Genomic DNA, 10,566 nt, shown 5'->3' on the forward strand with positions numbered 1-10,566 from the left:
TTATAACAAATTATAATGATTATATCTATATCTATATCTATATCTATATATATATATATAAAGCTGAGTGTATAGCCCCGCCCACTCCACATAGCCACATTCACTATTATATCCCACATCGTCCCATCGGCCAGAGCCACCGGACTACTACCCCTAATATCCCACATCATCCTGTCAGCCAGAGCCACCGGACTACTACCCCTATTATCCCACATCATCCAGTCAGCCAGAGCCACCGGACCACTACCACTAATATCCCACATCATCCAGTCAGCCAGAGCCACCGGACAACTACCCCTAATATCCCACATCATCCAGTCAGCCAGAGCCGCCGGACAACTACCACTAATATCCCACATCATCCCGTCACAGCCGTCAGACTAGTACCCCTAATATTCCACATCATCCCGTCAGAGCCACCGGACTACTACCCCTGATATCCCACATCATCCCGTCAGAGCCTCCAGACTACTACCCTTAATATTCCACATCATCCCGCCAGCCAAAACCATTGGACTACAACCCCTAATATCCCACATCATCCCCTCAGCCAGAGCCACCGGACTACGACCCCTAATATCCCACATCATCCCGTCAGAGCCACTGGACTACTACCCCTAATATCCCACATCCTCCCGTCAGTCAGAGCCACCAGACTACTACCCCTAATATCCCACATCATCCCATCAGCCAGAGCCACTGGACTACTACCCCTAATATCCCACATCATCCCGTCAGAGCCACCGGACTACTACCCCTAATATCCCACATCATCCCGTCAGTCAGAGCCACCAGACTACTACCCCTAATATCCCACATCATCCTGTCACAGCCACCGGACTACTACCCCTAATATCCCGCCTCATCCCGTCACAGCCACCAGACTACTACCCATAATATTCCACATTATCCCGTCAGAGCCACCGGACTACTACCCTAATATCTCACATCATCCTGTCAGCCAGAGCCACCGGACTACTCCCCCCTAATATCCCACATCATCCCGTCAGCCAGAGCCACCGGACTACTACCCCTAATATCCCACATCATCCTGTCAGCCAGAGCCACAGGACTACTACCCCTAATATCCCACATCATCCCGCCAACCAGAGGCACCGGACTACTATCCCTAATATCTCACATCATCCCGTAACAGCCCCCGGACTAATACCCCTAATATCTCACATCATCCCGTCAGAGCCGCCGGACTAATACCCCTAATATCCCACATCAACCCATCAAAGCCACCGGACTACTACCCCTAATATCCCACATCATCTCGTCAGATCCACCGGACTACTACCCCTAATATCCCACATCATCCCGTCAAAGCCACCGGACTACTACCCCTAATATCCCACATCATCCCGTCAGAGCCACCAGACTACTACCCCTAATATCCCACATTATCCCATCAGCTAGAGCCACCGGACTACTACCCCTAATATCCCACATCCTAACTTCCATACCGGGGATCCCTTTAAGAGAGGCCTGGGGTCAAAACCAAAGCACTGGATGGATTTGCCCTGACTTCCATACCAATGATCCCTTTATAGGGAAGATGTGCCTATGGAATGGAGGATGTGTGATGGGTATATGGGCACGGGAGGGGGATTAATTTCTGTCATGTGCTCTCTGCTTCTTTCTGGGGGCAGACAATGGCTGAGAGCTTATGTTCCTGGGAATGCTAGATTTCTCCCACCATGGCAGTATCTGCTGAGGTGTTGTCATGGAGTGAGAATACTATTGGTCATAGCAACCAATCACAGCTCAGCTTCTTTGCTTAGTGATTGGTTGCAAGGAAAACTGTTGCTCATAGCAACCAATCGCAGCTCAACTTCTTTTAAACAGCTCTGATGAAATGAAAGATGCTTCATGATTGGTGATACACACACACATACATATATTCACTTTTATATATATAGACTAGCTGAAGAGCCTGGCGCTGCCCGGGCATAGTAACTAACTACGGTTAGTTATAACAAATTATAATGATTATATCTATATAAATAAAGCTGAGTGTAGAGCCCCGCCCACTCCGCATAGCCACATTCACTATAATATCCCACATCATCCCGTCAGTCAGAGCCACTGGACTACTACCCTTAATATCCCATATCATCCCATCAGCCAGAGCCACCGGACTACTACCCCTAATATCCCACATCATCTCATCAGCCAGAGCCACTGGACTACTACCCCTAATATCCCACATCATCCCGTCAGTCAGAACCACCAGACTACTACCCCTAATATCCCACATCATCCCGTCAGCCAGAGCCACCGGACTACTACCCCTAATATCCCACATCATCCCGTAACAGCCCCCGGACTAATACCCCTAATATCTCACATCATCCCGTCAGAGCCGCCGGACTACTATCCCTAATATCCCACATCATCCCGTCAAAGCCACCGGGCTACTACCCCTAATATCCCACAGCATCTTGTCAGATCCACCGGACTACTACCTCTAATATCCCACATCATCCCATCAGCCAGAGCTACCGAACTACTACCCCTAATATCCCACATCATCCCGTCAGCCAAAGCTGCCGGACTACTACCCTTAATATTCCATATCATCCCGTCAGCCAAAGCCATTGGATTACTACCCCTAATATCCCACATCATCCCGTCAGCCAGAGCTGTCGGACTACTACCCCTAATATCTCACATCATCCTGTCAGCCAGAGCCACCGGACTACTACCCCTAATATCAGACATCCTAACTTCCATACCTGGGATCCCTTTAAGAGAGGCCTGGAGTCAAAACCAAAGCAGTGGATAGATTTGCCCTGACTTCCATACCAATGATCCCTTTAAGAGGGAAGATGTGCCTATGAGATGGAGGATGTGTGATGGGTATATGGGCACGGGAGGGGGGATTCATTTCTGTAATTTGCTCTCTGCTCCTTTCTGGGGGCAGACAATGGCTGGGAGTTTATGTTCCCGGGGATGTTACAGTAGATTTCTCCCACCATGGCAGTGTCTGCTGAGGTGTTGTCATGGAGTGAGAAAACTATAGCAACCAATCACAGCTCAGCTTCTTTGCTTAGTGATTGGTTGCAAGGAAAACTGTTGCTCATAGCAACCAATCACAGCTCAGCTTCTTTTAAACAGCGCTGGTGAAATGAAAGATGCTTCGTGATTGGTTGGTGATACACACACATACATTCACTTTTATATATATAGATTACATTCCAAAAAGTTTTATTAAAAACAACAAACAAAAGAGGGAAATATTGCACATAGTCTTTGGCCAAACCATGTACCACAAGAGTAAATACAGCCATTTGTTATAAAAGAATTTGACTCCTATCTTTGGAAGTAGCAGCGCATAAAATGTGCGTCATGTGTGTTTCTGTGGCTGCCACACAGGTTGTACACATGTTTCTTATTTCTTAGCCACCGGACTACTACCCCTAACATCCCACATCATTTCGTCAGCCAGAGCCACCGGACTACTACCCCTAATATCCCACATCCTAACTTCCATACCGTGGATCCCTTTAAGAGAGGCCTGGAGTCAAAACCAAAGCGCTGGATGGATTTGCCCTGACTTCCATACCAATGATCCCTTTAAGAGGGAAGATGTGCCTATGGAATGGAGGATGTGTGATGGGTATATGGGCAGGGAGGGGGGATTAATTTCTGTCATGTTGCTCTCTGCTTCTTTCTGGGGGCAGACAATGGCTTGGAACTTATGTTACTGGGAATGCTAGATTTCTCCCACCATGGCAGTATCTGCTGAGGTGTTGTTGTGGAGTGAGAAAACTATTGCTCATAGCAACCAATCACAGCTCAGCTTCTTTGCGTAGTGATTGGTTGCAAGGAAAACTGTTGCTCTTAGCAACCAATCACAGCTCAGCTTCTTTTAAACAGCTCTGATGAAATAAAAGATGCTTTGTGATTGGTGATACACACACACATACATATATTCACTTTTATATATGTAGACTAGCTGAAGAACCCGGCACTGCCCGGGCATAGTAACTAACTACGGTTAGTTATAACAAATTATAGTGATTATATCTATATATATAAAGCTGAGTGTAGAGCCCCGCCCACTCCGCATAGCCACATTCACTATAATATCCCACATCATCCCGTCAGTCAGAGCCACCGGACTACTACCCCTAATATCCCACATCATCCCCTCAGCCAGAGCCACCGGACTACTACCCCTAATATCCCACATCATCCCGTCAGCCAGAGCCACTGGACTACTACCCCTAATATCCCATATCATCCCATCAGCCAGAGCCACTGGACTACTACCCTTAATATCCCACATCATCCCATCAGAGCCACGGGACTACTACCCCTAATATCCCACATCATCCCATCAGCCAGAGCAACCGGACAACTACCACTAATATCCCACATCATCCCGTCAGAGCCACCGGACTACTACCCCTAATATCCCACATCATCCTGTCACAGCAGCCGGACTACTACCCCTAATATCCCGCATCATCCCGTCACAGCCACCGGACTACTACCCCTAATATCCCACATCATCCCGTCACAGCCGCTGGACTACCCCTAATATCCCACATCATCCCGTCACAGCCGCAAGACTACCCCTAATATCCCACATCATCCCGTCAGCCAGAGCCACCGGTTACTACCCCTAATATCCCACATCATCCCGTCAGCCAGAGCCACCAGTTACTACCCCTAATATCCCACATCATCCTGTCAGCCAGAGCCACCGGACTACTACCCCTAATATCCCACATCATCCCGTCACAGCCACCGGACTACTACCCCTAATATCCCACATCATCCCGTCACAGCCGCTGGACTACTACCACTAATATCCCACATCATCCCGTCACAGCCACCGGACTACTACCCCTAATATCCCACATCATCCCGTCACAGCCACCGGACTACTACCCCTAATATCCCACATCATCCCGTCAGAGCCACCGGACTACTACCACTAATATCCCACATCATCGCGTCAGCCAGAGCCACCGGTTACTACCCCTAATATCCTACATCATCCCGTCAGCCAGAGCCACTGGACTACTACCCCTAATATCCCACATCATCCCGTCACAGCCGCCGGACTAATACCCCTAATATCTCACATCATCCACTCAGAGCCACCGGACAACTACCCCTAATATCCCACATCATCCCGTCACAGCCGCAAGACTACCCCTAATATCCCACATCATCCCGTCAGATCCACCGGACTACTACCCCTAATATCCCACATCATCCCGTCAGCCAAAGCCATCGGATTACTACCCTTAATATCCCACATCATCCCGTCAGAGCCACTGGACTACTACCCCTAATATCCCACATCATTCCATCAGCCAGAGCTATCGGACTACTACCCCTAATATCCCACATCATCCTGTCAGCCAGAGCCACCGGACTACTACCCCTAATAGCCCACATCATTCCATCAGCCAGAGCTATCGGACTACTACCCCTAATATCCCACATCATCCCGTCAGCCAAAGCCATCGGATTACTACCCTTAATATCCCACATCATCCCGTCAGAGCCACTGGACTACTACCCCTAATATCCCACATCATTCCATCAGCCAGAGCTATCGGACTACTACCCCTAATATCCCACATCATCCTGTCAGCCAGAGCCACCGGACTACTACCCCTAATATCCCACATCATCCCATCAGACAGAGCCACCGGACTACTACAACTAATATCTCACATCATCCCGTCAGAGCCACCGGACTACTACCCCTAATATCCCACATCATCCCGTCAGCCAAAGCCATCGGATTACTACCCTTAATATCCCACATCATCCCGTCAGAGCCACTGGACTACTACCCCTAATATCCCACATCATTCCATCAGCCAGAGCTATCGGACTACTACCCCTAATATCCCACATCATCCTGTCAGCCAGAGCCACTGGACTACTACCCCTAATAGCCCACATCATTCCATCAGCCAGAGCTATCGGACTACTACCCCTAATATCCCACATCATCCCGTCAGCCAAAGCCATCGGATTACTACCCTTAATATCCCACATCATCCCGTCAGAGCCACTGGACTACTACCCCTAATATCCCACATCATTCCATCAGCCAGAGCTATCGGACTACTACCCCTAATATCCCACATCATCCTGTCAGCCAGAGCCACCGGACTACTACCCCTAATAGCCCACATCATTCCATCAGCCAGAGCTATCGGACTACTACCCCTAATATCCCACATCATCCCGTCAGACAGAGCCACCGGACTACTACAACTAATATCTCACATCATCCCATCAGAGCCACCGGACTACAACTAATATCTCACATCATCCCGTCAGAGCCACCGGACTACTACCCCTAATATCCCACATCATCCTGTCAGACAGAGCCACCGACTACAACTAATATCCCACATCATCCCGTCAGCCAGAGCCACCGGACTACTACCCTTAATATCACACATCCCGTCAGCCAGAGCCACCGGACTACTACTCCTAATATCCCACATCATCCCATCAGCCAGAGCCACCGGACTACTACCCCTAATATCCCACATCATTCCATCAGCCAGAGCTATCGGACAACTACCCCTAATATCCCACATCATCCCGTCAGACAGAGCCACCGGACTACTACCCCTAATATCCCACATCATCCCGTCAGAGCCACCGGACTACTACCCCTAATATCCCACATCATCCCATCAGCCAGAGCCACGGGACTACTACCACTAATATCCCACATCATTCCATCAGCCAGAGCTATCGGACAACTACCCCTAATATCCCACATCATCCCGTCAGACAGAGCCACCGGACTACTACCCCTAATATCCCACATCATCCCGTCAGAGCCACCGGACTACTACCCCTAATATCCCACATCATTCCATCAGCCAGAGCCACCGGACTACTACCCATAATATCCCACATCATCCCGTCAGACAGAGCCACTGGACTACTACCCCTAATATCCCACATCATCCCGTCAGCCAGAGCCACCTCACTACTACCCCTAATATCCCACATCATCCCGTCAGACAGAGCCACCGGACTACTACCCCTAATATCCCACATCATCCCGTCAGAGCCACCGGACCACTACCCCTAATATCCCACATCATTCCATCAGCCAGAGCCACCGGACTACTACCCCTAATATCCCACATCATCCCGTCAGACAGAGCCACTGGACTACTACCCCTAATATCCCACATCATCCTGTCAGCCAGAGCCACCGGACTACTACCCCTAATAGCCCACATCATTCCATCAGCCAGAGCTATCGGACTACTACCCCTAATATCCCACATCATCCCGTCAGACAGAGCCACTGGACTACTACCCCTAATATCGCACATCATCCCATCAGACAGAGCCACCGGACTACTACAACTAATATCTCACATCATCCCATCAGAGCCACCGGACTACAACTAATATCTCGCATCATCCCGTCAGAGCCACCGGACTACTACCCCTAATATCCCACATCATCCTGTCAGACAGAGCCACCGACTACAACTAATATCCCACATCATCCCTTCAGAGCCACCGGACTACTACCCGTAATATCCCACATCATCCCGTCAGCCAGAGCCACCGGACTACTACCCCTAATATCCCACATCATCCCATCAGCCAGAGCCACCGGACTACTATCCCTAATATCCCACATCATTCCATCAGCCAGAGCTATCGGACTACTACCCCTAATATCCCACATCATCCCGTCAGACAGAGCCACTGGACTACTACCCCTAATATCGCACATCATCCTGTCAGCCAGAGCCACCGGACTACTACCCCTAATATCAGACATCCTAACTTCCATACCTGGGATCCCTTTAAGAGAGGCCTGGAGTCAAAACCAAAGCAGTGGATAGATTTGCCCTGACTTCCATACCAATGATCCCTTTAAGAGGGAAGATGTGCCTATGAGATGGAGGATGTGTGATGGGTATATGGGCAGGGAGGTGGTGATTCATTTCTGTAATGTGCTCTCTGCTCCTTTCTGGGGGCAGACAATGGCTGGGAGTTTATGTTCCCGGGGATGTTAGAGTAGATTTCTCCCACCATGGCAGTGTCTGCTGAGGTGTTGTCATGGAGTGAGAAAACTATTGCTCATAGCAACCAATCACTGCTCAGCTTCTTTGCTTAGTGATTGGTTGCAAGGAAAACTGTTGCTCATAGCAACCAATCACAGCTCAGCTTTTTTTAAACAGCTCTGGTGAAATGAAAGATTCTTCGTGATTGGTTGGTGATACACACACATACAAACATTCACTTTTATATATAGATTACACTCCAAAAAGTTTTACTAAAAACAACAAACAAAAGAGTGAAATATTGCACATAGTCTTTGGCCAAACCATGTACCACAAGAGTAAATACAGCCATTTCTTAGAAAAGTATTTGACTCCTATCTTCGGACGTAGCAGCGCGTAAAATGTGCGTCATGTGTGTTACTGTGGCTGCCACACAGGTTGTACACAGGTTTCTTATTGATCATCTTGGCTTCATTGCTACAGTGTATATATCCACACTATTCCTTCTGCATAAATGCTAGTTATAAGGTGTATGTTTAGGGGCCTTTTTCATCTGCATTATTTAATACTTAATTCATTATCATTTGTTAACTCCTTAAATATTTCAGTGGTTTAATTTGCGTGTGACATACTTTAGGAAGTTGAACATTTTATTATCGTTGTAGGATAATAGTCCACAATAATTTTCTGGTCTAATCACCCTACATATGTCACCAATGAATTTCCAATAGGAGCCAAATCCTTTTGTAACAAATGGCTGTATTTACCCTTGTGGCAAATGGTGTGGCAAATGGTAGGATGTAAGTCCGCAAGGACAGGGTCCTCTCCCCTCTGCACCAGTCTGTCATTGTAAATTTGTTTACTGTAAACGATATCTATAACTTTGTATGTAACCCCTTCTCATGTACCGTACCATGGCATTAATGGCACTATGTAAATAAATAACAATAATCTTTCCCTCTTTCATTTGTTCTTTTTAATAGAACTTTTTGGAATTTAAAACAATTTATATTTTAAAATGTTTGGGTTTAGCTCCCATTTTTATTTTTTAATTTTCTATGTAGTTAGGGGTGAGACCCTTAATCTGAATTCTATACTTTGTGTAAGGTTTAAGGGGGCATCACACTTTGTGGGGGCATAATATTCTACGGGGGTCATGAAAGGGGTATCATAGTGGTGAGGCCACTTAGGGGCTTCAGTAGGTGCAAAATAACTGTCTAAGGCTGGTTTCACTTTCGCGTTTCAGGGCGCAGCGACGGCCGGCGCATGTCCACCACTAAGCCCAGCGCCTTCGTCAGTAGCTCCGCCTATCGGCGCATGACGCTGCAAGTGTCCTGCGTCCCCTATCTTTAGCACTGGGGACGCAGGCCGTGCGCAGTATGCGTTTGGCGGCGCATGCGTCCCTTTGAAGGTACGCTGAGCGCAACCAAATTGCAACAGGTTGCGTTTGGCGCTGGTCGGCGCACCGTCAAAAGGACGCATGCGCCGCCAAATGCATACTGCGCACGGCCTGCGTCCCCAGTGTTAAATATAGGGGACGCAGGACACTTGCAGCGTCATGCGCCTATAGGCGGAGCTACCGGCGGAGGTGTGGGGCTTAGCGGTGGCCGTGCGCAGGCTGTCGCTGCTCCCTGAAACGCAAATGTGAAACCAGCCTAAGTGCTGCAATAAATGTCATTCTTCAAATGTTGGGAGATCTGCTCTTGGCTGACTGTGACACGATAGGACATTTTCTATGGGGCGCCTGTTATGTGTGCTACTGCTCAGCATCATTACAATGAGGCACTGAGGGTCAATACAAGGAGGCACAATGGGGGATGTTATCATTATGGGAAAGGAGGCAATAGTATTATTACTATCAGGATGCAGAGGGGATATTTGTATTATTATAAGTGGGTACTGGGTCATTGTTATAAGAGGCACAGGGGAATTATTATAAGAGGCACAGGGGAATTATTAGAAGGTAGCACAAGCTGTGGTGTAGAGGTGATAAAATATTAGGAGGGCTTGAGAAAAGAAGTGATGGAATAAGAGGTCATGGCTGTCGGGACCGAATGCAAAAGAAAAGGGAAAATGAATGACGTCAACAAGCAAGACGTCACTGGCGAGAACCTGCAGAATACACTCATATATGCTCTGCAGTGCACTGGTGTAAGACTGATCACCGTGCTATGGTCACTGCATGCCGGTAATATCAGTGCTAGTACAGATGTTTTGGTTACAGTAGTTGCCCCAGCTTGATTTCCTCCAGACAGGGTAATATTAGTAATGTATCCCTATCTGGTGCTCTGCCTCGATGACACCATGGGCTTGTGTGATCTCAAATGCCAGGGCTGAATTTCAGTCCCAGTCTGTCCCTGTAAGCTTCCCCTCTCTATTCTGGAGCTCTGCTGCCAGGACCTGTGATGACGTCACCGTCATGTGACCATTTACATGGGGGAGGAGCAGGATGGGCGCTTGTAGGAAGTGAAGGGTTTTCTGTGTAGGAGGCGGCGACATGTAAGAGCTGGAGGAGAAGTCTGCACTGGTGAGTGGT

At 48.3% G+C, this 10,566-nt stretch overlaps 1 protein-coding gene across 3 annotated transcripts in view; it reads left to right on the plus strand.

Annotated features, from left to right (window-relative positions):
* Positions 1-10,452: 10,452 nt before the first annotated feature.
* Positions 10,453-10,566, plus strand: part of LOC141073443 (uncharacterized) — a 94,251-nt gene continuing 94,137 nt past the window's right edge. For all 3 annotated transcript variants that reach the window (XM_073560693.1, XM_073560668.1, XM_073560685.1), the window contains exon 1: positions 10,453-10,557. The gene's annotated coding sequence lies outside the window, so the exon portion shown is untranslated. The remainder of the gene's footprint in view (positions 10,558-10,566) is intronic.

The sequence above is a fragment of the Dendrobates tinctorius genome, unplaced genomic scaffold (assembly GCF_039654945.1).
Source record: "Dendrobates tinctorius isolate UK_male_01 unplaced genomic scaffold, ASM3965494v1 ptg000014l, whole genome shotgun sequence".
NCBI classification, from domain to species: Eukaryota; Metazoa; Chordata; class Amphibia; order Anura; family Dendrobatidae; genus Dendrobates; species Dendrobates tinctorius.